This window comes from Ambystoma mexicanum, chromosome 6p (genome assembly GCF_040938575.1).
Source record: "Ambystoma mexicanum isolate Mex_15411 chromosome 6p, UKY_AmexF1_1, whole genome shotgun sequence".
In the NCBI taxonomy this organism is placed as follows: Eukaryota; Metazoa; Chordata; class Amphibia; order Caudata; family Ambystomatidae; genus Ambystoma; species Ambystoma mexicanum.
In genome coordinates, this window is record NC_090935.1 from 1541364856 (window position 1) to 1541391438 (window position 26583).

The following is a 26583-nucleotide window of genomic DNA, read 5'->3' on the forward strand; positions in this document are numbered from 1 at the left end:
ATCGGGACACTTGTGGGAACGCGAGACGGTAGGCCATGTGTTGTTGGTTGCGTGTATCGCTGGGTGTGCCGAGCGAAATATGCGGAAAATGCGTTTCTTTTCCCACATTTCAGACTTTGCGGGGATGTCTGGGTAATAAATTCTGGGCCGATTTGGGCATATCATACCTCTGCGGATTCCCACGGGTGTCCTCTTTTCGGAAATGCATCGGGTTCCCTGTTTTCCCCGGTGGCTTGGACACCCGAGGCCCATATCTCTATGTTGTGCCGGTCGGCAGAACGTCTCAAATTCCGGTCTGAAAACAGACTTGGGGTTACTTGTGTTTTAGGCTTTCCCCTTGGCGGCCAGGAAGGTGCACCCACACATGTGAGGTAACGTTTTCATCGGGACACCTGTGTGAACGCGAGACGGTAGGCCATGCGTTGTTGGGGGCGTGTTTCGATGGGTGAGCCGAGCGAAATGTGAGGAAAATGTGTTTCTTTTACCACATTCTGGACGTTGCGGGGATGTCTGGGTAATAAATTCGGGGCCGATTTGGGCATATCATACCTCTGCGGATTCCGTCGGGTGTCCTCTTTTCAGAAATGCATTGGGTTCCCTGTTCTCCCCGGTGGCTTGGACACCCGAGGCCCATATCTCTATGTTGTTCAGGTCGGCAGAACATCTCAAATTCCGGTCTGAAAACAGACTTAGGTTTACTTGTGTTTTAGGCTTTCCCCTTGGCGGCCAGGTAGGTGCACCCACACATGTGAGGTACCGTTTTCATCGGGACACCTGTGGGAACGCGAGACGGTAGGCCATGTGTTGTTGGGGGCGTGTTTCGATGCGTGAGCCGAGGGAAATGTGAGGAAAATGTGTTTCTTTTACCACATTCCGGACGTTGCGGGGATGTCTGGGTAATAAATTCGGGGCCGATTTGGGCATATCATACCTCTGCGGATTCCGACGGGTGTCCTCTTTTCGGAAATGCATGGGGTTCCCTGTTCTCCCCGGTGGCTTAGACACCCGCGGCCCATATCTCTATGTTGTGCAGGTTCGCAGAACATCTCAAATTCCGGTCTGAAAACAGACTTGGGTTTACTTGTGTTTTAGGCTTTCCCCTTGGCGGCCAGGTAGGTGCACCCACACATGTGAGGTACCGTTTTCATCAGGACACCTGTGGGAACGCTGGACGGTAGGCCATGTGTTGTTAGGGGCGTGTTTCGATGCGTGAGCCGAGCGAAATGTGCGGAAAATGCATTTTTTCCCGACATTTCGGAATTTGCAGGGGTGTCTGGGTTATACATTCTGGGGCGATTTGGGCATATCATACCTCTGCGGATTCCCACGGGTGTCCTCTTTTCGGAAATACATGGGGTTCCCTGTTTTCCCCGGTGGCTTGGACACCCAAGACCCATATCGGTATGTTGTGCCGGTCGGCAGAGCGTCTAAAATTCCGGTCTGAAAACAGACTTTGGGTTACTTGTGTTTTAGGCTTTTCCCTTGGCGGCCAGGTAGGTGCACCCACACATGTGAGGTACCGTTTTCATCGGGACACCTGTGGGAACGCGGGACAGTAGGCCATGTGTAGTTGGGGGCATGTTTCGATGGGTGAGCCGAGCGAAATGTGCGGAAAATGCGTTTCTTTGTCCCACATTTCGGACTTTGCAGGGGATGCCTGGGTAATATATTATGGGGCGATTTGGGCATATCATACCTCTGCAGATTCCCACGGGTGTCCTCATTTCGGAACTGCATGGGGTTCCCTGTTTTCCCAGGTGGCTTGGACACCCGAGGCCCATATCTGTATGTTGTGCCGGTCGGCAGAGCGTCTCAAATTCCGTTATGAAAACAGACTTGGGGTTACTTGTGTTTTAGGCTTTCCCCTTGGCGGCCAGGTAGGTGCACCCACACATGTGAGGTACCGTTTTCATCGGGACACCTGTGGGAACACGGGACGGTAGGCCATGTGTTGTTGGGGTCATGTTTCGATGGGTGAGCCGAGCGAAATGTGCGGAAAATACATTTTTTTACCCACACTTCGGATTTTGCGGGGGTATCTGGGTAATACATTCTGGGGCGATTTGGGCATATCATACCTCTGCGGATTCCCACGGGTGTCCTCTTTTCAGAAATGCATGGGGTTGCCTGTTTTCCCCGGTGGCTTGGACACCCGAGGCCCATATCTATATGTTGTGCCGGTCGGCAGAGCGTCTCAAATTCCGGTCTGAAAACAGACTTGGGGTTACTTGTGTTTTAGGCTTTCCCCTTGGCGGCCAGGTAGGTGCACCCACACATGTGAGGTACCGTTTTCATCGTGACACCTGTGGAAAAGCCAAACGGTAGGCCATGTGTTGTTGGGGGCATGTTTCGATGGGTGAGCCGAGAGAAATGTGCGGAAAATGCGTTTCTTTTCCCACATTTTGAACTTTGCGGGGATGTCTGGGTAATAAATTCTGGGCCGATTTGGGCATATCATACCTCTGCGGATTCCCTCGGGTGTCCTCTTTTCGGAAATGCATGGGGTTTCCTGTGGCTTGGACACCCAAGGCCCATATCTCTATGTTGTGCCGGTCGGCAGAACGTCTCAAATTCCAATCTGAAAACAGACTTGGGGTTACTTGTGTTTTAGGCTTTCCCCTTGGCGGCCAGGTAGGTGCACGCACACATGTGAGGTACCGTTTTCATCAGGACACCTGTGGGAACGCGGGACGGTAGGCCATGCGTTGTTGGGGGCGTGTTTCGCTGGGTGAACTGAGCGAAATGTGCGGAAAATGCGTTTCTTTTCCCACATTTCGGACTTTGCGGCGATGTCTGGGTAATGAATTCTGGGCCGATTTGGGCATATCATACCTCTGCGGATTCCCACGGGTGTCCTCTTTTCGGAAATGCATGGGGTTCTCTGTTTTCCCCGGTGGCTTGGACACCCGAGGCCCATATCTCTATGTTGTGCCTGTCGGCAGAACGTCTCAAATTCCGGTCTGAAAACAGACTTAGGGTTACTTGTGTTTTAGGCATTCCCCTTGGCTGCCAGGTTGGTGCACCCACACATGTGAGGTACTGTTTTCATCGGGACACCGGTGGCAACGCAAGACGGTAGGCCATGTGTTGTTGGGGGCGTGTTTCGATTGGTGAGCCGAGTGAAATGCGAGGAAAATGTGTTTCTTTTACCACATTCTGGACGTTGCGGGGATGTCTGGGTAATAAATTCTGGGCCGATTTGGGCATATCATACCTCTGCGGATTCCCACGGGTGTCCTCTTTTCGGAAATGCATGGGTTCCCTGTTTTCTCCAGTGGCTTGAACACCCGAGGCCCATATCTGTATGTTGTGCTGTTCGGCAGAGCGTCTCAAATTCCGGTCTGAAAACAGACTTGGGGTTACTTGTGTTTTAGGCTTTCCCCTTAGTGGCCAGGTCTTTGCACCCACACATGTGAGGTACTGTTTCATCGGGACACCTATGGGAGCGCGGGACGGTAAGCCATGTGTTGTTGGGGGTGTGTTTTGATGGGTGAGCCGAGCGAAATGTGCAGAAAATGCATTTTTTCCCCACATTTCGGACTTTGCGGGGGTGTCTGGGTAATACATTCTGGGCTGATTTGGTCATATAATACCTCTGCGGATTCCCACGGGTGTCCTCTTTTCGGAAATGCATGGGGTTACCTAGGATGATATGACCTACTTTTCTGACTAATTGATCAACAGGCACTCCAACCCCTTCACTTTTGACCTCTATTACCTAGAAGCTGGTGATATTCCTGGCTCAGCTGGACCTGGGGATTCCCCTCAGTCTGCTCGCCCACAGATAAGGACTTCCACGACACCAGGAAGCCTGCCAGCACTGGACCCTGTCCTGCAATTCACCGTCCCTCTCAGCACAGTGTGCCAGGATGCCTGCCTGTCATCTTGTCTCAGCCCAGCATTTGAGGATGTCTGAGCCAGCTACACCCACTCAAGTCTTTTTATTACCCCTTCCTGCCACTCAATGAAAATACCTGCCATTTAGATCCACCCACATCATCAGATCTGCTCACTGTTTTTCCCCATTGAAATCTTCCTTTCACTTCCTTTGCTTCCTGACTCTACAATAGTTCTTTTCAGCAGAGCAGAATTTCATGTTTTCACCACCTGGCATGAATCTGGCTTGCACGTTTATTTTTCCATTGAAACAGAGCCTCATGCATTTCAAATGTGGATTCAGGTTATTTGGATATAGACAATTTGCACATAATGTAAAGGACATGGGATTCAGTTTGTTAACTGGGATTGGATTAAGTTAGTATGTTAATGCATATTAGTTATTAAGTTTGGTGCAATTCAGTCAAATTAAACATCATCCTGAAATAAAAAAATTTAAAGCATGCTCTGCATTTCTGAACTCTGTGCATTTCCATTTGGCGTGCACCATTTGCAATGGAAATCTATGCCTTGTGCTTTTCTGTATTTCTGTCTAAGGCCCACGCTAAAACTCACACTAAAACTACATGTGCGTGCTAAACTAATACACCCCTGTAATTCAAATCCCCTTTAACACATCAACCCCTACAGGAACAAGAGACAGAACAATGATCGACAGAGATTGTAACTGACTGTCCTCTTTTAGAGGTACTAAGAAGATTCAAACAAAGTGCCAGATGGAACAATTTTCAAATAACCTACATCAATACAACAAGAAGGAATCAAAAGGCAGGAAATACTTGTCTTCCTTTTGGCACCCAAAAAATGGAAAAGAGCAGAGCGGAAGTTCATGTTTTCACCACCTTGCATGAATCTAGCTTGCACGTTGTTAGGGAGAATTCTCTGTTAAGGCTAATTTCCCAAACCTAGGGAGTCCCCCAGCAGCTTTGCTGGATTTTTGGCGTTTAATTTTTCTCCTGCTAAGAGTGAGACTCTTTTTCTCCCACTCTTAGACATGATTTGAGATATCCTTTGACTTTGTAATATGTTTGATGGGCTATGGGGTCTTTTACTCCATAGGGTTTCATGTGGTTTTTGGTAAGTGTGTTACACCGCACCCTCAGTGCAGTAACACAGGGGTGTCATAGTGACCCCCAAACATAGACTCCATACCCTGGGACTGACTACTGTCTCCCAGGGCATGTAAAGTCACCATTGACTTTACTAGTCTTAAATTGTGAACAGAACCAGTACAAACCATCATATTGTGGAAGTACTGGTAGAGGTAGTTAGATTGCCCCTGGGTCTGTTTTTCGAGGGGGCACTGTGCAGTCCCCCCTCGTTGAGTTTCTGGCTGGTGGCAGTGGCAGTGGTTACCACGCAAAATTTTCCTTAAGAATATTTACTATGGGATTTTCCCATTCGTTCTAAACGCACCACTTTTTGGTGCAATGTTAAAGATACCGCAAGGTTATTTATTTAATATTCATTTCCTGGTTGGGTCTTTTTTCGCCAGGACTCATTTTTAAAATGGCGTTTGTGTTCGCCTCTGTAACTCCAACCCAAGTCGAGCCCTTTGTTGCACTTTTTGGCAGGCTTCTACACAGAAGCCTCCACAAGTGGTGCCACTCTGTCTGGGTATACAGGATGTGTGGGAGGAGGCTTTAGGCACCCTGGACTGAGTTGCCTCGGCAACTCAAGTCGCACTCTTGTGTGATTGGCCCATTGGTGAGCCACCCGGCTCACCACTTAGCATGTTTGAGCGACAGCTAGGTCTGATGAATGGGGGTTTTCTGCATAAAAGCAGGGCTTTGGGGACTGGGACTTCAAACGTCGCCACAGGACCAAAGAATTCCGAAGAGGGAGAAGCTGAGCCAACCTGCAACGACGACACCACTGGTGGAGCCCTGCTGAACCGACTCACCACTTCTTCCAACGACAGAGGAGATCTTCATCCCAAAGAGTCTTCTTCCTTTGACTGGTGGGGATAACCAGTTTGCCCACCTTTTCGCCTTCCCAGATCATCTCGTGGCCTCCTTGCCTGTGCCAAGCACCCCGGCAACCGGGATACCACGTTTTACCACTACCGCGAATAAAAGGGTAGTATCTTTTAACCGGAGAACTCCGCGGCTGGTTTCTTCCCTGGCAGTGCAACGGCCTTCAGCTTTCCTCCACATCGAGATCTTTTCTTCCTCTGGACGACACTGTGACTTGCACCCACTGCCAGGAACAACTGCCCCCGCTGGAGGATTCTCTCCACTTTCAAGGTACTGTGTCCGCCTGGCCTCCCTCGCAATGGTCTGTGTGGGGTGTCTCATAAATCCTCATCTTACCACTTGGGTTGGCCCTAGGCTGGCTAACTGAACTTTTCTGAGCTGAACTCATTCCTTTTTAAACTCTCTGCAAGACTTTTCAAGCCTTTTAAACTGTGTGATCTTGGACGCATTGGTGTTCTACTCTCTCTAAAAGGGAGCCGGGCCTCTGAACTTTTTGCTCACAAGTAGACTTTGACTTTCCTGCCTTGCTGAGTGCTTCTAAAGTATTGTGTTGTGTGCTTTTCTAATTTCTGCCTTTTCCCTCCCTTTTTTGATAACTTATTGGAGTGCCATGTTTAGTTAAGCGCTCACATCTGTCTGAAAATAAGTGGTGTTAACTAAGACTTGTCTAATAAGGAATAAGATATATATATATATATATATATATATATATATATATATATATATATATATATATATATATTAATAGTGACTGTGTTTTGAACTTGCTTACAATAATAGTGCTGGAGTGTTTGTAAGTGTGTCTTTAAATAAATAATTATATACTTTGATACCAAAGCTCTGGTCGGTGTTTGCTTGTGCTACTGTATTTTGGTACCTATCTTGTATACTCTATATACTGTCTAACTCTTCTTGAGAGAAGTCTGGCTGCTCAGCCACAGCTACCAGGTAAATCTGGGTGGTACAGACTGCTACCAATTGGGTTTACTGCAAACACCTGTAGTCTTAAGCCTTTTGCAGTGGTCCCTAAGGGAACTGCACAGGTTTCTGCCTAACACACGTTTATTTTTCCATTGAAACAGAGCCTCATGCATTTTAAATTTGGATTCAGGTTCTTTGCATATAGACAAATTTGCACTAAATGTTAAGGACATGGGATTCAGTTTGTTAACTGGAATTGGATTAAGTTAGTATGTTAACGCGTATTAGTTATTAAGTTAGGTGCAATTCAGTCAAATAAAATATCATCCTGAAATAAAAAAAATTTAAAGCATGCTCTGCATTCCTAAACTCTGTGCATTTCCATTTGGCGTACGCCATTTGCATTGGATACCTATACCTTGTGCTTTTCTCTATTTCTGTCTAAGGCCCACACTAAAACTCACACTAAAACTACATGTAAAACTACATGTGCATGCTAACTAATACACCCCTGTAATTCAAATCCCCTTTAACCTATCAACCACTACAGGAACAAGCGACAGAACAAAGATCGACAGAGATTGTAACTGACTGTCCTCTTTTAGAGGTGCTAAGAAGATTCAAACAAAGTCCCAGATGGAACAATTTTCAAATAACCTATATCAATACAACTAGAGGGAATCAAAAGGAAGGAAATACCTCGTCTTCATTTTGGCACACAAAACATGGAAAAGAGCATGAAACAAGCATAGAAGAAGACCACACAGGGCGTCATTAAAGATCACGCAAAAAACAAAGAATAAAACAAGAAGACCTAGTTCTAACTGTATCACCTATTCAGCTTTCGAGAGATCTTAACTCTGAATTAAACAAAGGATTATCATTCAGTCCAGAAAACACATATGATAACCTGCAAATCAATTTAGACGTCTACAAAATGTGTAGATGCTCAAATTGAAAAATTATTTCAATGCACAAGTGATCATGGATTCTCAAGAACCACCACTGGTAATACCATTCAGATTAACTGTACATCTGACAGAAAAGGCAATTACCTGGTTAAATCTAGAGGGTTCTGAAAAAACATTTGAACAGTTAATCTTAGAACAAGACATTAACACTTATGTTATAGGAGGTCTGATTCCATAACCTTTATTAACAGTGGTGGCTGGTGAATTTACGAACTGGAGGGGTATAAATGTATTTCGCCGAATGTGCATGCGTAAGCAACCTAGAGTATCGAGGTAGCCTGACCAACAGGCTTGGACTGGCCTATAGGGCAATAGGCCCATGACTGAACCAAAAACACAAAATGCTGGTGTGGACTAGTTTTTGTGGTCAAAGTGGGACACTTTTATGGCCAATGTGGGCCAGTCTGATGAGTTACATCACCATGCGGCTAGTAGTTTTGACCATTGTTGCTGAATAAATATTCTTTAAAATGCACAATTTGCATCAGATTTTATCAAGAAAACTGCCCCTTGGGTACTATTCAAACAATGCCACAAAAGAAATCAATAGCCATTTTAAACTGTGGGCCACTTTCTTTTATTGGTGCTCCGAGACAAATTAATGGCCCAGTCCAACCCTGCTGACCAAACCAAGGGTGTTTCGGGAGGGTGCTCCCCTGAGACATTTCTTTAAAACATGGGATCAAAAGGTGGATTTTAAAGCACTTTCTGTGAAGAAGTGGGTAAAAAGCCACACCGTTTACAGTCGGTTTTGTATGGTAGCACATAAAACACTCAATAGATAAAAATCACCACCAGTACACAAGTCCGTTTTCCAATACATTCTCATGATTCCTTTGCCCATAAAATATGCCATTATATAAAACATAAGAGGATATGGCTGAAAGGTTTGGAATGAATCCTAACCTCTGCCATTTCTCTCGGCAACCCTCCAGACCATCAAGGATGGAACATATCTTGAGTGCTTGTGTTTTTCCGTTAAGAGGAGACCTGGCCTAGCAGTTCAAAATGGGCTGCTCCCGTTGGTGGCAGCACCTGACTGATTTGCATATGGCTGGACCCCTTTTATAATGGCACAGATGGGCTTAAAAAGATTGTTGTGGAAGGTTGCACAGTGCAGTGCCAGTTGTTCAGATTTATTCAAGATCTTCCACACATCACTTTGTTGATTACATTATATGACACATGTTCATGCAGACTATGCCCCTACATATTCATGCAGGCTGCAGCAATATATACCAGTATTACCATACTAGGTAAAAATGGATAGAATTTTGGCCAGTTGTTTCATGTAATAACACGTATGTTTGCTTTACCGTTGATGCACAGTTAAGTATTTTTACTGTGCATCAAGGGTAAAGCAAACAAATGCCATACCCCCAAAAGTCCTCACTTCTAGTTGAAAGGCTGGCAGAACAGTCACCCATGCAAGTAAAGCACACGGTGGATGTGCTGGTTGACACTCAGGCGATGGGGCAGCACGCACCACACCCATAGTTGTGGGCCAACATGGCTCATTTATCTAAAACTGTGCTGAGCTTCATGTAGTAGGTTGTTCACCTCAATGAAGGCCCGGAGTTGACTGTATATTTATTTCCATTAATTGGCCAATGAAAGGAATATTTGAGATGGGGAAATAGCTATAGGGTAGTTTGGCCCATCCGTGGCTTTTTTGAGGAGTGGCCTGACATAAGCTCTCTTCAAGGAATGGAAATTCCCAATAGCACTTGAGTGATTGAGGAAGGACAAAAAAAGCAGGCATCAGCTCCAGCTGTTTCATGATCATTTTGTATAAGTTAGGTGGCAATGGTATTTAGGAGATCTTGCTGGGTCGCAGCAGTCAATGGTAGAGAGCAGGTCCTGTACATAGAAGAGGTTCAGAGAGGTTGAATACTGGGTGGTTAGTTCCTTAGTTGGGTAAGGTAGCTCTGGTCCTTTTCTATTCAGGTGCTCTTGGATTCATTAGATCCTTTTGGTGAATTGCTCTGCTGTCTGATCGCAGAGTTCTTGTGCTTGGTCTTTGAGTTCTGTGATGTTCATAACATGTTTTCACTTCCTTTTGGCTGTGTTGTGCCAATTCCGTTGCATAGGGAGCAGTGCACTTTCCTGGCTTTGGTGATTTCTGCTCTTTAGAAACATAGTTGCTGAGTTTAGGCAAGTTGGTCACAGGTTGTTTTTCTTCCAGATTTTCTCCAATTCCCAACTTTTTTTCATGCCATTGAATCTGGGAGTCAACAATTTAGCAAGTTTCTTCTGTGAGTTTTTAAATGTGTTTTTTTTTCACAGTGATGTTGAAGGCAGAATCTATCCAGTTATGAAGGTTGTGGAGTTGCTTATCCATTGTACTATTTGGTGGGTCTATTGTAATGATCAATTGTTTGTTTCAAGTCTCTCCACTGGTGTTCATTTCTATTTCTTTCGAGGTTTGAATCAGTGTGGCAGGCTTTTGGATGATTCCCTGTGACAGGGTGCCACTGTGAAAATTGGGAATGCAATGAATAAGGGAACGCCCCAGGGAAGGTGGACTCAAGAGCAAACAGCGAATATGTTCTCATTGCAGAAAATGTTTGATTAGTGTGTACCCTGCTATTTGGGTAGTAACCGTAACCAGTTGTTTGGCACGTAATGCAGTAAGGATTGCAATGAGGGATCCTGTGGTAGGATTGTCTTCTCTTTTGATTCAGACATTGACATTTCAGAGTATTGTAAGGTATGGGTGATGAATGGTAGGTTGACAGCAATATTGTCAAGTTTGATGGCACAGGTCTTGCAGTAGGATGATGGTCTGTAGATGAGGAGGACGGTTAGTGATGTATTAGAGATGGAGCTTATGAGGGCGGGTCATTCACAGTATGGGATATTGATTGTGGAGGGCGTTGAGACTTTAATAGAATCTCTGTGCACCATAGCTATCCCCAACACTCATATTGTAATGATATGCACATTTGACATTTGACCTTGTAGCCCAGCCCAACATATTTGTGAATAACTGAAATTAATCATCAGAGAGCCCGGGTTCCCTGATGAAGAGTAGATCTTTTTGGTCCTCATAATAGGTGTATTTGGCAACTGAAGAAGGGTGAATATAAGATGTGCCTGGTGCCCACCGTTCCATTGTGGGTCTTGTCAGTGGCAGGAGTGTGGGTGGGCTGTTCCTTTCTGTTTTAATTACATTCCCATGCTTTCAGGTTAAGGCTTTCAATTTCAAAGAGGCTTAGGAGGTTCTTGTTGGGGTTGGGTTTGACTTCTGGATGCCCTTAATGGGCGGTTATGGATGGTGTCATTATCTTGTATAAAAGGGTATAGTAAAAGTTGGCTCTAGTGTTTGTAGCCTTCTTGAAGATTGGTTGATTGGTGGAGAGGTACAAGAGAGTGGTTGTTGGATTTGGGTTGTGTCCTGTTTCACTGTTCACTACTTTCATCTGAGGTTCTGTGGGCAGCTTAAAGTATCTGGACTCTGTAGGTGATTTTGGGCATATTTGGATATGAAGGTCTTCAGAAATGTGGAAATGGGTTTTCTCTGGGATCTCTGGTTGACTGATCCGAAAGAGTTGCTCAGGTGTGTTCCAAAACCTTCCTTTTACCTTCTTCTGATCTGTTTCTACTGTCTTTGCAGTTTATTGGCATGTTGATGCCGGATTTCAGGTTGAAATTATAGGAGGTGAAAGGGATTAGGTGATGAAGGGGAGGGAGGGAGGGAGGGAGGGAGCTGATGCTTATCTTTGTATTTGTTTCGAAGACCTGAGCTGTGTACAGATCTGCAGAGCACTCTCTTTGAAATTAAGCAATGAGGTAATTCTTGGGGTTCCTTATTAGGGATAGGTCCAGAGTTCAGAAGTCGGTGTTGCACCCTGGAAGCATGTCAGGGCTAGTCTTATGCATGGAAATAGAAATGTGGATTGGGAGATAGGGGATAGACAAGCAGGAACACCCCTGAAAAGTGTTCTGTATAGTCCAAACAAATTGGTATGAAATGCAATATGATTTAGCTAAAGAAATAGTAGCTTGGATAAAGCTGTAGAAACACCACCGTGGGGCAACATGCAGCACATTTCTTGGTTATGCTATACGTATTGATAGGGAGTGGGGTAGAGCAATCAAGCTGTCTGATCAAATTATACACTTATTCTGGTTGTGCAATGAGTATTATCAGGAAATACGATAAATTAATCTAGCTGTGCACTCATATTTTCAGCTGTGAGAACACACTACAGTGGGGTGACAATCAACCTGCTTCCTGGCTATGCAACACGAATTATCAGATAGTAGGTTAGATTAATCTACGTATGCAATGATCTGATCAGGCAGCAGAAGCCTATAATGTAGCAGCACAGATAAAATGAGCTACCTATGCAGTGAAATTATCGAAATACATAGAGTAGATCAGTCTAGCTATGAAATGGGATTGTTCTGCAGCACTATAGATTAATCAGTGTCATTATCTGGCAGCCTTTAGTTATGCATTGAAATTGTTAGGCAGTAAATTATGTTAAAAAATCAAACTGGCAATGCAATCAGTTTGCAGGCAGAAAACAATGTAATCTAGATATATAATGTAGTTCTCAGGCAGCACGAAATGGGAAAGAGTCTGGATATGTAAAGAGATACCGAGGTACACGATCAGCCGATCTGCCAATGAATATGCCTTTCAGACGTCATAATAAGTGAATCTTTCTATGCTGTAAAACATTTGTGATATCAGGTGAGTATATAGTAGCAAACATAACCAATCTAGCTATGAACCAGAGACCCTGGTTAGCAAGATGTGTCAGTTAAGCAAAGCAGTTAACCCTCCTGCAGCAAGATAAACTGTTCTCGCCATGCAAGAAGATTTATGCAGTGGTATTGATGGCAACAAGGTGAATGGCGTAGTGCTGAAAATAACCACATTTCTAGAATGAAGCATTGCTGCATAGAGTAGGCTGATATTAAACTAGTTGAACATCTGGGAGCAGGTGACCCACTAATACTGGTTGAAGAGAACAGATTCACACTCTAGGGCGAGGAGTAGCCACACGTTCCTGAATTCTTTCATCCTTGAGAGTTAGCAACTGTTCCAAATTGTTTCACCCCATGAAGCAAAGGGAGCATTTTAGATAATATTTGGAGCATGTCAGAGGATCTGGGTGTAATGCTTGAATTGCCAAATAGATAGTGACCCCCATCATATTTCCTTCTAGCCCCATCATCGTGACTTGAACAATCATTGCAAGAATCCTTCTGAATAAGGAAAAGTATATAGTTAATCATTGTTAATTATCAATTTCATTTGTAAAAAAATAGTCTTCCCTGACTTGTAGACCAGGCCTTAGTCTGTATAAACATGGGATGTCAGTGTTTAAGCTGCATTATTCCTTAGGGTGAACGTTTTGTTGATGCTAGAAGATTATGTGCGTAAAGTGATAGATTGTGATACAACCAATGTCCTTTCACAGTTGCACTGACATCGCTGGCTTTGTAGTCGCTCGAACATATATGTGATGGTCCACAAATATGCTTTGTATCCTAGGTAATAAACAACATGGACGTTTGTTGTAGACCAAGCTCTGGAAGTCAAAGCATAGCATGGGAGCCTGTATATATGTGTGCATAAGATACCCTTCAGAATACTGGTATCCAGATGCCTCATTATAAGTCTGGTGGGATCTCGGCGGTAAATTTGCTGAGATAACACCAAACAGAATTACCATTACAGCCACTTGGTCCACTGGTATTACTGCAGGATTACAAGTGGTGGTTGCAGTGTTAGTCCCCATTTAATTGGAGTCCATAGGACTACATGGGGGATTTTGGCGGAATTACTGTGGCAGTAATTCTGCAGGTGGCCATTTCATTGAAATTTGGCAGAAAGGTGTTGGATTTACCTCCAGCTCAAAGCTGTAGGGGACTCCACAAACATAACGCCAAAATCATAGTTGGGCAGTGCTGTAATGTGGCAGTATACAGTATTACCACTGCATTTTTGCATTTTACCAGCACCACCCAACTTGTAATGAGGCCCTTGTCCCATGTCAAGCACCACAGCCAAGAAGATTTGTATCCAATTCTGTGATTATTTCTTGTATTCCAACTATTATTTTGCCAGTCCACAAATCCAAGTGTTACCATTTCATATTTGCATGTGGGAAGACTGAAGTTACTATGAAGAAAGTTAGGTGCAGGGAGTATTCAAAGCCCCTTGATTCTACCCATGGAAAGGAGTTCATGCACATTCTTCTAAAGGGGTGTCGTGTTACATTATACAGTTAAGCCTCTAGCTGTCGCTGCACCACTTTTTCAGCTTAAACAATAATGAAAGCATCTTTAACGTTCGTTAATTCCCAATGTTTTTAATTAATGCTTGTTTTGGTGAATTGTACAACATTGATTATGTGAACTAGGTATGAGTCACCATACTGAACTTTGATGAGGCACATAGTTCAAACACTTTATACGCTGAGGTAATTACTATGCCTTTTGCAGATTAATGAGGTGTGTTGGTAGTTATGGTACACACAAGTATAATCAAGAATGTCTTAGAAAAGTATGGAATGCTAGCAATACAATAGCCGTCAGATCCATCAGGTGCCGGAGCAGAGCTACTCATAGTTGTGAAGTCTTCTTCAGTGGAATCTTCAGGAGTAGTTGCACACATGGAAGATTTTCTGCACTGGAAAGCCCCTGGTCGATATAGACTGTAATCCTGATTGGAGATATTTGAAACCATCAGATTCAAAGTAGACAACCTGATCAATGGGTCATGTTGAAACAAGAGACCTTGAAGGACAGAGATCACTAGGGAGACTGGTGAAGCCCTGCCAGGCTGAGGCAAGTGAGGTTAGGATCAGGGATAATTAAAATCAAAGTTCACAGATGCATCTTCACCATCATCATCATCATCATAAACCTGTTTGCATAAAATCAATTTCCATAAAAGTACATAAAACTAAAAACAATATACAAAATCAGATTCACAATATCTAATAAATGTACTCAGGCAATAAGCATAACCATATCGAAAAAATGATTCAAAGCAATATCACATGCCTATTGTAAGGGAGGAATGGTATCACAAGTATGATACTGACACAAGAGGTAGAAGTTTCAAAACCTTCATTAAATTTCCAGGGTTTGGAAAAACTCCTACTTTGCCCTATAGCTATGATGGGAGTAGTATTGTAAGAGGATTCAATTCAGCACTACAGCCAAGTTAACGCCTAGTCTAGAATACTGAATGAAAACCCTTATTGATATATCTTTAGGTCCAGTTCATGCGTTCTGGATGACTACCCTTGTATAACACCCCTCTCTTGGAATCCCCCTGACCCCACTGAGCCAAGAAGTAATTCTGTTTTGCAAGTTTAAAAGGTTTATTTGATAAATTAAAATATATATCACACTTTTTAATAAATTAATAATTGAATATCACACTTAATCTGATATGGTAAATATTAACAACGGAGAATCTGGCACTAGCACACTTCTTTAATCACTTATGAGTTGACATGAAATGGATAAGGTAGCACACTGGTAAATAGGAACAAAAGTATAATGTGGTAGAGGATGCTTTATGTAGGCTCAGGTGGATGCAATATTCAATGAATGCAGTACAGAAAATACGCAATATGATTTCAACCAAACAATGTAATCACTTTTCTCTGGCTACTCCCCTCCCCCCCTTGATGCAAGGCAAGGAAATGGAAGGAAAACACACAGTTCTCAGAAATGCAATCAACTGTAATTCAGTTCAATCCAGCAAGCTTAAACAGAAGTTTGAAAACACAGGCAAATGCTTTGATAGGTGCTAGCAATGAATGAGAAATATGCTGGAAACGCTCTTAATTCCCTTTTAGAGGTTCAGGATGAGTGGTATCTAGTTAATATTAGTCCAGGCTCACACTAGCAATGATGCAGGGATAGTTAGCAGGTTAAACGAATTTCTGGCAAATGAAAACAGGCAGCAGCAGTTTTTTTACATGTGAAGAAATTGCAAATCGCGGCAAAATTCGCGGATGCGCCGAGTGCTATTACAAAGGAACCGCAAGGACTATCTCTACCGTTTTGGGGTCCTAGGAAAGCCTGGGATCTCAGCTTCCAAATGAAAGTTATTGCAAGTCTCTAGCCCAAACGGTTGCGGAGATATGAGTAATTTAGTAAAGGTCGTTTTTGGTTTTGTAAATTTTAAACGCACACTTTTTCAAAATGACAAATTTTACTAGAAATGACAGGTGACAGATAGGAGGCAGTTCTACTTAGGTTAAATAGATTGAATTAGATGAATTTAAACTAAGAGATGTGTTCTGAGTTTTGCTAAGTACTCACAAGATATTTTGAACAGGAAAGCGACTTGGTCACGATCTTCAGTCTGGTCAGGTCTTTCCGGATTCTGCTCACAGCGCCTGGTCTGGTCTCGGCTAGGCACAGCACTGCTTTCTCTCTGGTCTGGTCTCTGCTAGGCACAGCACTGCTTTCTCTCTGGTCTGGTCTCTGCTAGGCACAGCACTGCTTTCTCTCTGGTCTGGTCTCTGCTAGGCACAGCACTGCTTTCTCTCTGGTCTGGTCTCTGCTCTGGATAGATTGAAGTCTCTAGTTTGGCTTTCTGGAGTTTGATGGAGGTAAGTATGGATTTTTCCGGCAGGGCTTCCAGTGGCAGATTAAATTGAATGTCTCTATGTGTCCTGACTCTCTGCTTTTATCTGTTTCTTGAGAATGGGTGTGTGTGTTGCATCACTAGACTTGCCCCTCTCATTCGTCATTGGTCAGGCTTCCATTCCTCCGCTTGATTGGCAAACTGAACTGTGAGTCAGATTGATGTCATTTTATGATCTCTTGAAACAACCTCCCTTATCATCTGTGCACCCAAATATATATATGATCAAAATCCATACTTCAGAGTTACACAGTTGTTTGAAATTACATATACATGGTGTGGCTGAATTTAGCCATGTCTATGTCCAAATCTGCTCATTCTCGGAGCTTGCATTCAAAGAGTGTACATAATTGACTTTTTAACTGCTTTTTCAATTTCCGACATGGACCCAACTTTACATACATGTGTGCAGGGGGTAGGGACATTAACTGATGAAGTTTCAGATTTTTAACATGCACACATTTGGAGTAATATCCACTTTTCCGCTAAAACCCCCCTGAACATACCACCGGTTCCTACCACGTCTTAAACTGTGGGCAGAAAAATCACAAGAATTATGGTATCATTTATAAAATGTTCACATGTCCGCACTATGAATTATCCCCCTTTTTATAAAACCATATCCTTGCTGCAGGGGTGTGTCTTTTCAGGTCACATGGTACAGAAACCAGTCTTTCCAGTTTCTGCCAAGCCAGCTTGCTTCTCACAGGCAGTGCCCCTCCCAGCTTCTCCAGGAGATAGCCACTTTTTACGACGTCTGTAATAAAAACCTTTGCCTGAGTGGAGAGGGCTTTGTTCACTCTCTGGCAGAGCACAGGAAATTCAATTATCAGATAGATGGCATATCCTTAGTGTGGGCAGCAAAAGGAACATTGGCCTGGGAACATAGTTGTGACTCAAGTTTCACTCCTGATGGGATCCGTTGCTAGGCAAAATCAAGTTCCTTAAGCCAGACCTTCAGCTAACTTTTTGTTGCTTTTAAAATAACTTGTAATTTTACACATGCAGCTAGAATGCTGATTCTAAGTGCAAAACTATGACATTTCAACAGTTACAAAGGCATGTGACACCAAACATAGGTCACTCATTTAATTTAACATTTTCGATTTTGGTGGTTTTAAATCCAGTTGCAGTTAGGCTTAAGCTGCTGACTCCATAGCATTTTTGTTATAAGCATTGTTTTTGGGCTCTTCATTTCCCAGATTTTGTAGGCACACAAAACTCCATTCTGCCAAATGTCTGCTGGTGTTCAGTGAATATTTTGCACATGTTGCAAGGTTTGAAATAGGCATTTTGCTTGCCTTCAGAAAAACACACAGTGGGTTTTAAAACGCCGGCTTTTGGATAGTGGTGAGTACTGGTACTGCACCCATTTTTGGGATTTTCTTGGATTAATGCATTCTAAACAGGAATGGTTCTTACATGGTAGTAAATCCTTGCTTAACATTGTTTTGATGGGGCTCCTTACAGTAAGATGGTTATGTGGAACCCCACAAAAAGGGTTGAATCTTTAAAGTGGTCCAATGAGTCACGATTTCAGCAACTTTTTGACATCAGTAAAAGTGGATTTTGTTAACAAAGACCTTTCTTTACACTGGTGGGTGGCAAGTTAGGTAACCATTTTGGTGTGCGCACAACTGCGCAGCTTTCCTGGATTTCGGCGCACATGTGGGTTTTCCGCCATCTTGAATTTCCTAAGCCCACAGCACCAAATGTTGTAGCAGGGTAGCTTAAACGTGGGTCAGGACACCCTACAAGCCCCCCCACGTGACTGCACTTTGAGTTTGGGTCGATGGGGAGTCGCGTGCCCAAGGGTTTTGACCCACGCACCGGTCTGTCCGCATAATCTTCTTCCTCTTCTGTAGATGGCACAGTTCAGCATCTTCTTCTCCATCCGGTCAGATCGATCAGTTCTCCTCGCCGGTCCTGATGGGAAGATTGGGCGGTACCCCGGGCCCGTTGTGTCTTTGCTCCCGGTCTCCGGATCGTCCTTCTTGGTCATCCTTCATGGTTTCATCTCTCCTAGGATGATAAAGGAAGAGCGGCAATATCTACTCATAGACGATTTTTTTTTCCACCACTGTTGAGATAGTGGGGCAGCATATGCATTTCATCGTGACGAAATATTACATTCTTATTTTGAGAAAAAAAAAACAGCATCACTAGAGACAGTTTCATGTAAATCACAATATTTTAGAGACTAGATGTGGTAGGTTTTATGATTGGAACTGAATTAGTCTGATACAGTACCCGCTAGGATTCCAGAGGATTCCTCCAGTTGTTGCAGAGTGTGCCTGGGATGGCAACATTTCAACTGGTTTATGTGGACCCACTTGTCTTCTCCCTCTGCCGAACCACCTTTGGGGATGCGGATCTTGTAGGCCACAGGGGAGATCTTATCGACGATCTCAAAGGGTCCCTTCCATGTAGGCAAAAATTTGCGCTGCTTGGCCTGGTTCCTTTGGAAGTTGTATAGATAGACCCGGTCTCCCACCTGATATTCCTTCCTGGAAGTTTTCAGGTCATAATGGGTCTTCATGCTATCAGTCGATCTTTCTAGATTCCGCTGAGCATAAGCAAAAGCATGTTGGAGGTGTTTCCTTAAATTCTCTACATACTCATGAGTAGTGGAGGCATTTATCAGTGTCTGCTCTTGGGTCCTGTAGAGCAAATGCTGCGGAAGCACCATCTTGCGCCCAGTCATCAACTCAAATGGTGACATTTTGGTTGCAGATGAAGGGGTAGATCTGATGGCCATTAGGACCAGAGGTAATCGGATATCCCAACTTGGCCCAGAATCTGCCACAAACTTCTTTAATATGCTCACAATTGTCCGGTTATATCTCTCTACTGCCCCAGAAGAAGCTGGTCTATAAGCAATATGCAGCTTTCTCTTGACCCCCAGTATCTCCCACATCTTTGTCATTACTTCACTGGTGAAGTGGCTACCTCTGTCTGACTCAATCCTTTGAGGTAGACCAAAACGGGAAAAGATGTGGTTAATCATCAAGGCCGCTGCAGTTTCTGCCTTGCAATTTGGGGCTGGGAGACATTCCACCCACTTGGTAAACAAGCATGTCACGGTCAACATGTACTTATTCCCCCTAGCCGAGCGAATCACAGGGCCTACAAAGTCGATTTGTAAATCTGACCATGGCAGTGTCATTCCCCTCTTTTGTAAAGGCGCCCGGTGTGTGAGGGATGATGGCTGAAATTGTGCACACACAAGGCAACCCTTCAGGTACTGGTCGAGGTCCTGCCCCATGTGTGGCCAGTATGCAACCTCTCTTAAGATTTCCAATGTTGTGTGAAACCCCCTATGACCGGCAGTGGCCGCATCATGGGCGTGACTTAACATCAGGCTTCGGAATGAGGTAGGAACCACCCACTGATCGTGGCCAGCTTTGGATTTCCTTACCAACAAACCGTCTTGGATCCGGAACATTTTGGGACATTTCATCAACACTCTTAGGTCCTCTTTCCCAATGTAATCGGTATCCGTCAGGGGAAAGTTCTCAGGGTCCTCAAGGTGCTGGTAAAATTTACCAATTATTGGATCCCCCTTCTGAGCAGTAATCAAATCAGCATCAGGGGTCTCCTTACTCCATTGTGCAATTGAGAGGTCGTTGTGAGCATTTGTCTGGGACCTAGTGATGGCAGTGACCTGGATTTCCCCCAACAGGGACTCAATCTCAATTAGATCCCCTTGGATGGCCCCGGTTTTGGCCAGCTGATCAGCTAAGTCATTTCCAGTTTTGTCTGGTCCCTCTACTTTGGAATGACCCTTGATCTTCTTCCAATAGATGGTCATCCCATTCGAGGTGACCAGATCATCAATGTTTTGGATCAACTTCCCATGTTTCAAGGGTTTGTTGTTAGCACATACCATGCCTCTGGTCTTCCAATTAACCAGGTGCTCCACGAACCCGTTCCGTACATAATCCAAATCTGTGATTATGACCAGTTCGTGGAGTTGATGCTGGACAGCAGTGAGGATGGCCTGATGCACAGCCATCAATTCTGCCACCTGACTACTTCGGGGACCAATTTTGTATCCAGCGGAGGGTTCTGGGGACTCATTCACCCATGCATTCCCTACGCCGGCCACCAGTTCTTTCTCCCCGTTGTTGTCGACATGGTAAGAGCATCCATCCAAATACACAGTGGGCATTCCCTCACACTTGTCTTCTTCAAAGACTTTGTGGGGGGAATTAAGGTATGCCTCCATGTTGTCCTTTATTTTTAGACTTTCGTCCTCGAGACAGTTTTCTCTGGCACAATCATGCAAGTCAGCCAGACCTTGCGCGAGGGGACTCTTCTTGTTTTGGCCATATCTGACCTCCACAGGAAAGCCTTGCATTGACAGAATCCAGGAAGTAATTCGGGAATTACTCACATTTCCGGCCCGGATTCTGTCACTTTGGAGATATTGCAGAGGCTGGTGTGGAGTCTCCACTATGATGTGTTCCCCCTGGATAAACGGGCGGTAATTCTTCAATGCCCACACCGTTGCCAGGAGTGCCTTCTCACAATCGTTGAATTTTTCCTCCACAGAGGATAAAGTTTTGCTCGCATAGGAGATTACTTTATTGACCTTGTCATGCTTTTGATATAATACTGCCGTCAAGCACGTATTAGAGAACCCCGTCTCCAGGAAGAACTCCTTGTTTCTGACAGGGTAAGCTAGGCAAGGCGCTTGTGAGAGGCTTCTTTTGAGTTGTTTTACTGCCTCGGCTTGTTCTGGACCCCATTCCCACTTGACCCCCCCCTTCAGGAGATGAATCAGGGGTCTGGTGATCTCTGCGTAGCCCTCAATGAACTTTCTGCTGTAATTAGTCAGTCCAAGGAGGCTCCTTAGTTCCCGCAGAGTTGTGGGGTCTTTCAGTTTCTGAAGTGCTTCCACTTTCTTTTCCTGGGGACAGAGACCCTGAGGAGTAATCTCATGCCCCAAGAAATTAACACGGGTTCTACACCACTGTGCTTTCTGAAAGGAAAGTTTTGCTCCGGCGGCCCTCAACTGTGTCAGAACATAACGGATCTCTGCTATGTGTTCCTCCACAGATGAACTTTTGATGAGGACATCATCTACATAAGCCAGGTTACCCCTCGTACCCAGGTCGGGCATGGCCTTATGTAGGAAAATATTGAACTCATTACCGGAGTTAAGGTATCCGAAGGGAGTCCGGGTCCATGTGTACTGCTGGCCCCCAAAGGTAAAAGCCAGCTTGTATTGGTCCTCCCTACTGACAGGCACAGTCCAGTATCCATTGGTCAGGTCTATTGCAGTGAATACCTGTGACCCCTGGATCTGGGCCAGCCCTTGGTCAATGTAGGGCAGAGGCCATCGGGAAGTATGGACCCGTTTGTTGAGCTCCCTGAGGTCGGCACAGAGTCTCCACTGGCCGTTTGGCTTCAATATTCCCAGCACCGGATTATTGAAGGTGCTGTGGACTGGACGGATTATTCCCCGGGACTCAAGGTTCTTAATTATTTCAGTAAGGGACTCCATTGATGCGAGAGGCAAGCGATATTGCTTCACAAACACAGGAGTCATGCCAGGGTCCGTGGGGATTGTTGTTGTGTGGATGTCGGTGCGACCACAGTCATATGAGTCTACCGCAAAGAGATCTTGGAAATCCAAGAAAACTTGTTTCAACTTTTGCTTTTGTTCCAGAGTCACACAGGCATCAGCTAGGTTGACTCTCTCTTCCACCATCTGCCTGAAGCCTGGGAAGACTTCTGGTTTGGCTATCTCCGCGGCCTCCTCCAGCTGGGTGGAGAAGTCCCTGGTCAGAGTGCTGATTTGGACCGGAGGCTTCAGGTGGGAAAGGCAGCCCTCATGGACCTGGAAAATCACCTCATCCCTCCTGAAGTCACAGGTCACATCTTCCTTACCATAGGGGCAGGAAGTGTACACCAGGAAGTTCCCCCCATGCCGGGTAAAAATCCTGTCTGGTGTTGCGTTGTCATCACTGTCACTGTCAAAACAGTCCTTGGGGATGGGTCCTAACAGTTCATTTACAAGATCAATGGAGAAATGTCGGTCATCAACCGCCATTCCAATAATGGTGCCTGCGGCTAGAGTAATACTCTTTAAGTCGCTGTTATCCACCTCTATTAGAATGGGGTCATGTTCTATGTTGACTAATGGAGTCGGGTTTACCCCCAACCCTTGCTGTTGGAGAGAAGCATTTAGATGTATGTAAGCATCAGGGTTTTTCAACTCTTGTCCCCTTTTAACTTTCACTTCCAGGGAGAATTGTCGGGTCCTTTCTGGGATGGTGACTTCCTCTTTAACCTGAATTTCAACTGCATAAGGTAGCAATTGAGCTGACCTAAATGCTCTTTCTGGATCATCAAAGCTCATGGGATTATCCGCTAATCGGGACCAAGCTTTGAAGTTTATTAGGTCCAAACTAATGGCAAAGCGATTGAGAATGTCACTGCCTAAGTAAAAGGCGGCAGGGACGTCTCGCACGACCCAACAATTGTGGACTATGCTCTTGTTGCCAATGGAGATTTTGAGCATACACCTGCTTGGCAGGAGATGTTTGGAATTAGGTGCTTCCAGGTCCATTTCCCATTTGTCTATCAGTTTGAAGGTGGGAATGGCTGGATCTTTTGGGAGTTGGCGAAACGTGGCTTCGCTGATGAAGCTCTTACCGTTGTTCACACACACTCGAGCGAGAACAGAGTCCTTCCCATCATTTAACTGAACAGGGATGAACAACTGCTCTCCAATTTGCTGAATATCAGTCAGGCTTTGAGCTGATTTCACATCTTTCTGGACTATAGGAGTGGGGGTTTCTGATTGTGGATTAGTATAGAATTTCAGAGTGTTTCCTTCCAGCGTGGAATACCACTTTAGACTGGAAGGAAGGTTGATTTTCAGAAATAGAGAGGACCCCCCATCACCAGTCTGTTGTCCTACTGCTATTACCGTCACGTCTGGAATTTGGTTGTTCTGGAAGTGAAATTCTACTTGGTCAGATTTTTGTTCAACCATGTGGCATGTGCCGTTTAAACTAACATGGTTGACACTCTGTTTTAATTTTATGGGTCGGCTAGTCTGAGTCCAGAGGACCTTGTTTACGCAATCTATTAGGGGTGACAACCTTCTCAGGAGGTCATTCCCTAGTAAACAAGGGGTGCCCTCTGGGGTCACAACTATGACCGGGTGTTTCAACTTATGTCGCCCGATCTTAATGTCCAAGTCTGCCGTCCCCTCGACGGGAATTTCCTTCCCGTCAAAGTTCTGCAGTTGTCCAGGAAGAGAGGCGAGAGGAATTTGGTAATTCTCTCCCCTTCCTGCATTCAGTTCGTCAAAGGCCCTTCTGGACAGAAGGGTAGCTTGAGATCCAGTGTCCACCAGTGCTGAGATTGTACCCTGCCCCTGTACTTGTACCGGGGCATAATATCTTCCCTCCTTCTCCTCAAGGGGGCACAGATAATGTACATTTTTGGACAACTGGTGGGCTAATTTTCTGGTTTTGGACATCGCTAGCGAGGAGATTTGGGCAGAATTCTGTGGAGAGTCTTGGGAATCTGAAAGAAAAATTTTGCAACTGGAGATCAGAGCCATTGTGGGTTCCCCTGGCTCCGTTTCTGGGCCGCCCCCCCCTTTTTGGAGGCAGTCGCCAGGATGGGTTTGAACCAGGGGATTTTCTTGCTGTTGGTTCTGGGATGAGATGGTGGGCGGCGGTAGCTCAGTCTCCACATCTCCCCAGTCTGGATTTGCATCCCTAGGGACCCATTTTTCTTTGGGAGGAGTTCCCCCCTCTCTGAAGGAGAAGATCCTTTTCCCAGGATCCTCTGAGGATCCCTCTCCCTCAAATTGGAAGATCTGTACCTCCTCCTCAAACTGAGTCTGTTTGGGTCTTTTGTTTCTCCTACCCCCCCTCTGCTCCTTAGGAGGCAGACTTTCAGGGGCAAGAGATTTTGTTTCCGGTTCCTGGGTTTCCAGGGGCTGTTTACAAGTGAGGAAGGAAGCTTCCTCCAAGGCTTTACACCCCCCTTCCCTTTGTGCCTCCTCCCTGGGAACCGGTGATTTATCGGGGTGCTGCCCCCGTCATTGTTCTGGAGCACCAGGTCCAGAGTTGGGTGCGTTCTGCGCCGGCATGCTGATCTGAGGGTTCTGCTGTGCCCTCAGTATATGACCCATATCCCGCGCCATGTTTTGAACCTGGCGCTCTAACTGGGAAACCCGCTCAGGCTGATACGGGGCCCTGTTTTCTCCCCTGGGTTGATCCCGGGAAGGGTAGCTGTCCCTCCTCTGGTAGTACCCCTAGTTGGGAAGATTTTGGTACCCCTCCACCCTTGGCCTCCCCTCTCCCGGATTCAGTGGTCTGGGCTCAGGGAATTGAGGAAAGAAGGATGGATGATTTTGGGGTTGGAAGTCGGGTGGATATCTGGGGAAAAAGTTCTGCCCAGGGTTTGGTAAATTTCTGCCCTCCTGTGGGAAGTTTGGAGGGAAGTTCCCTGGGTTAGGTGCTTGGCTGGATCCCCCCCCTTGGGCTGGAGGAGTCCACACATAACCCAGGATGGGTCTGTTACCTTTGTAGCGAGGACTTACATAGTCAGGAGAGCGAGGGACCCCATTTGTGGGGCTGCCTCCCTGGCTCCCTGTCTGCGACTGGCCCGAGGACCTTCTGGGCCTAGCATTATTAGGTGCAGGTAGGTTTTTAGGCCCCCCCATCTCCAAATCCAAAACGGGGGTGACCTTTACCTCTGCCACCTTGGCAGCAGCAGGGGTGCTGTTGGCTTTGGGGTTTTTCTGGGCATTGCTTTTATTTTCTATGGGCTTCTGCACCTCATAGATGCGGGTAGCCTGTTCAATGACCCAGTCTAAAGATCTTTTCTCGTGAAAATCCCTCACGAGCTGGGTCATGATATATTTGGGCAAGGCATGGAAAAACGTGTTTATAAATTCACGGCTATCCGTGCGCACCCTTCTTGTGGTCTGTGCAAAAGCCCGCTTTAACTCCTGCACAAATTCTTGTGGGGCCTGATCCTCCCCACATTGCAAATTGTAGGCTGCCTTGCGAGCCTCTTGAGGATTTCTGTGAACAGAAAAATGTTTCAGGATGGCCGCCTTATAGGTGGACCATCTTAAATGATTTTGGTCCTCCAGCCCCGCAAAGAAACTGGAGTATTCCGGGGAGAAGGTCCACTTTACATATTGAATGCAGCTTTGGCTGTCCTTCAAATGGAAAGTCTCCATCATTTGTTCAAACAACTCTAAGTGCTCCCAAACAGAATACTTAGCGTTCTTATGGTAAGGCGTGATGACGCTCCTGATCGCCTTAATCTGCTTTAAGGGGTCCTTGAGCAAGGCCCTTTTTGCCTTATTGGCCTTTTTGGTTCGGGTAACCCTTGTCCATTCTTCGTCGGACTCAGAGGCACTGCTCCCAGAGGTTCCCGTCTGTTCTTCCAGGTTTTCCCGGATTCTGCGAGCCTGGGAATGGCTGGCAGAATGTGGGGACCTGGTCTCCTGTGTCCTGCGCAGTTCAGAGGAGTCTTCAGATTCCTCCTTGCTGTCAGGATTTGATGGGTACCCCCTCCACTGACCTAACTGGGCAGAGGTTTTCAGGATGCCCTTAATGGGCCTACTCTCCTGGGGTTCCCCACTGAACTGTATTGTACTTGGGTGCCCATACCCGGATGCCCACCCCTCCATTCCTGGATGGTACTGGCCTATGAGCCCCATGCTTCTGGCTGGATAGTAATCTGCCATCCCTGTGGCCCTGTGCTCATGTGCGCCAGGGGACATGGGGGTGGCAGAGTCCAGGGACTGAGAGGTATGAGGGCCTCTGGTACTAGGGCTCCTGAGGTTATGCTCCGGAGTTTCCATTTCCCAGCGAACCTCATCTCTATCCGCCCCTGCTCCCTGTTGCAATGCAAGAGCCTGCATTTGTGCCTTCAGTTCCTCAGTTAAGGCCTTACTCGACTCTATCAGTCTCTCCTGCATCGCTACCTGCTGTTGGAGCCTATCATTGTGTTGACAGAGGGCCTCATTTTCCCTCTGTGCTCCCTGGTTGGTCCTGGAGAACTGGGCCAGTCTTTGCTGCAGGAGGGTTACCTCCTGAGCTGTGTCCCTATTGGCCTGCTCCTTTCTTGCTAGAGCATCCTCCACCCTCCTGGTGTGCTCTAGCAAGTTCTGGTTTTCTTTTTGGAGGTCACCCAGTCCCTG

At 45.5% G+C, this 26583-nt stretch overlaps 1 protein-coding gene across 2 annotated transcripts in view; it reads left to right on the forward strand.

The window, feature by feature from the left end:
* Positions 1-26583, forward strand: part of LOC138510630 (neuronal acetylcholine receptor subunit alpha-7-like) — a 2317401-nt gene that overhangs the window by 812997 nt on the left and 1477821 nt on the right. The gene's annotated exons all lie outside the window — the stretch shown is intronic.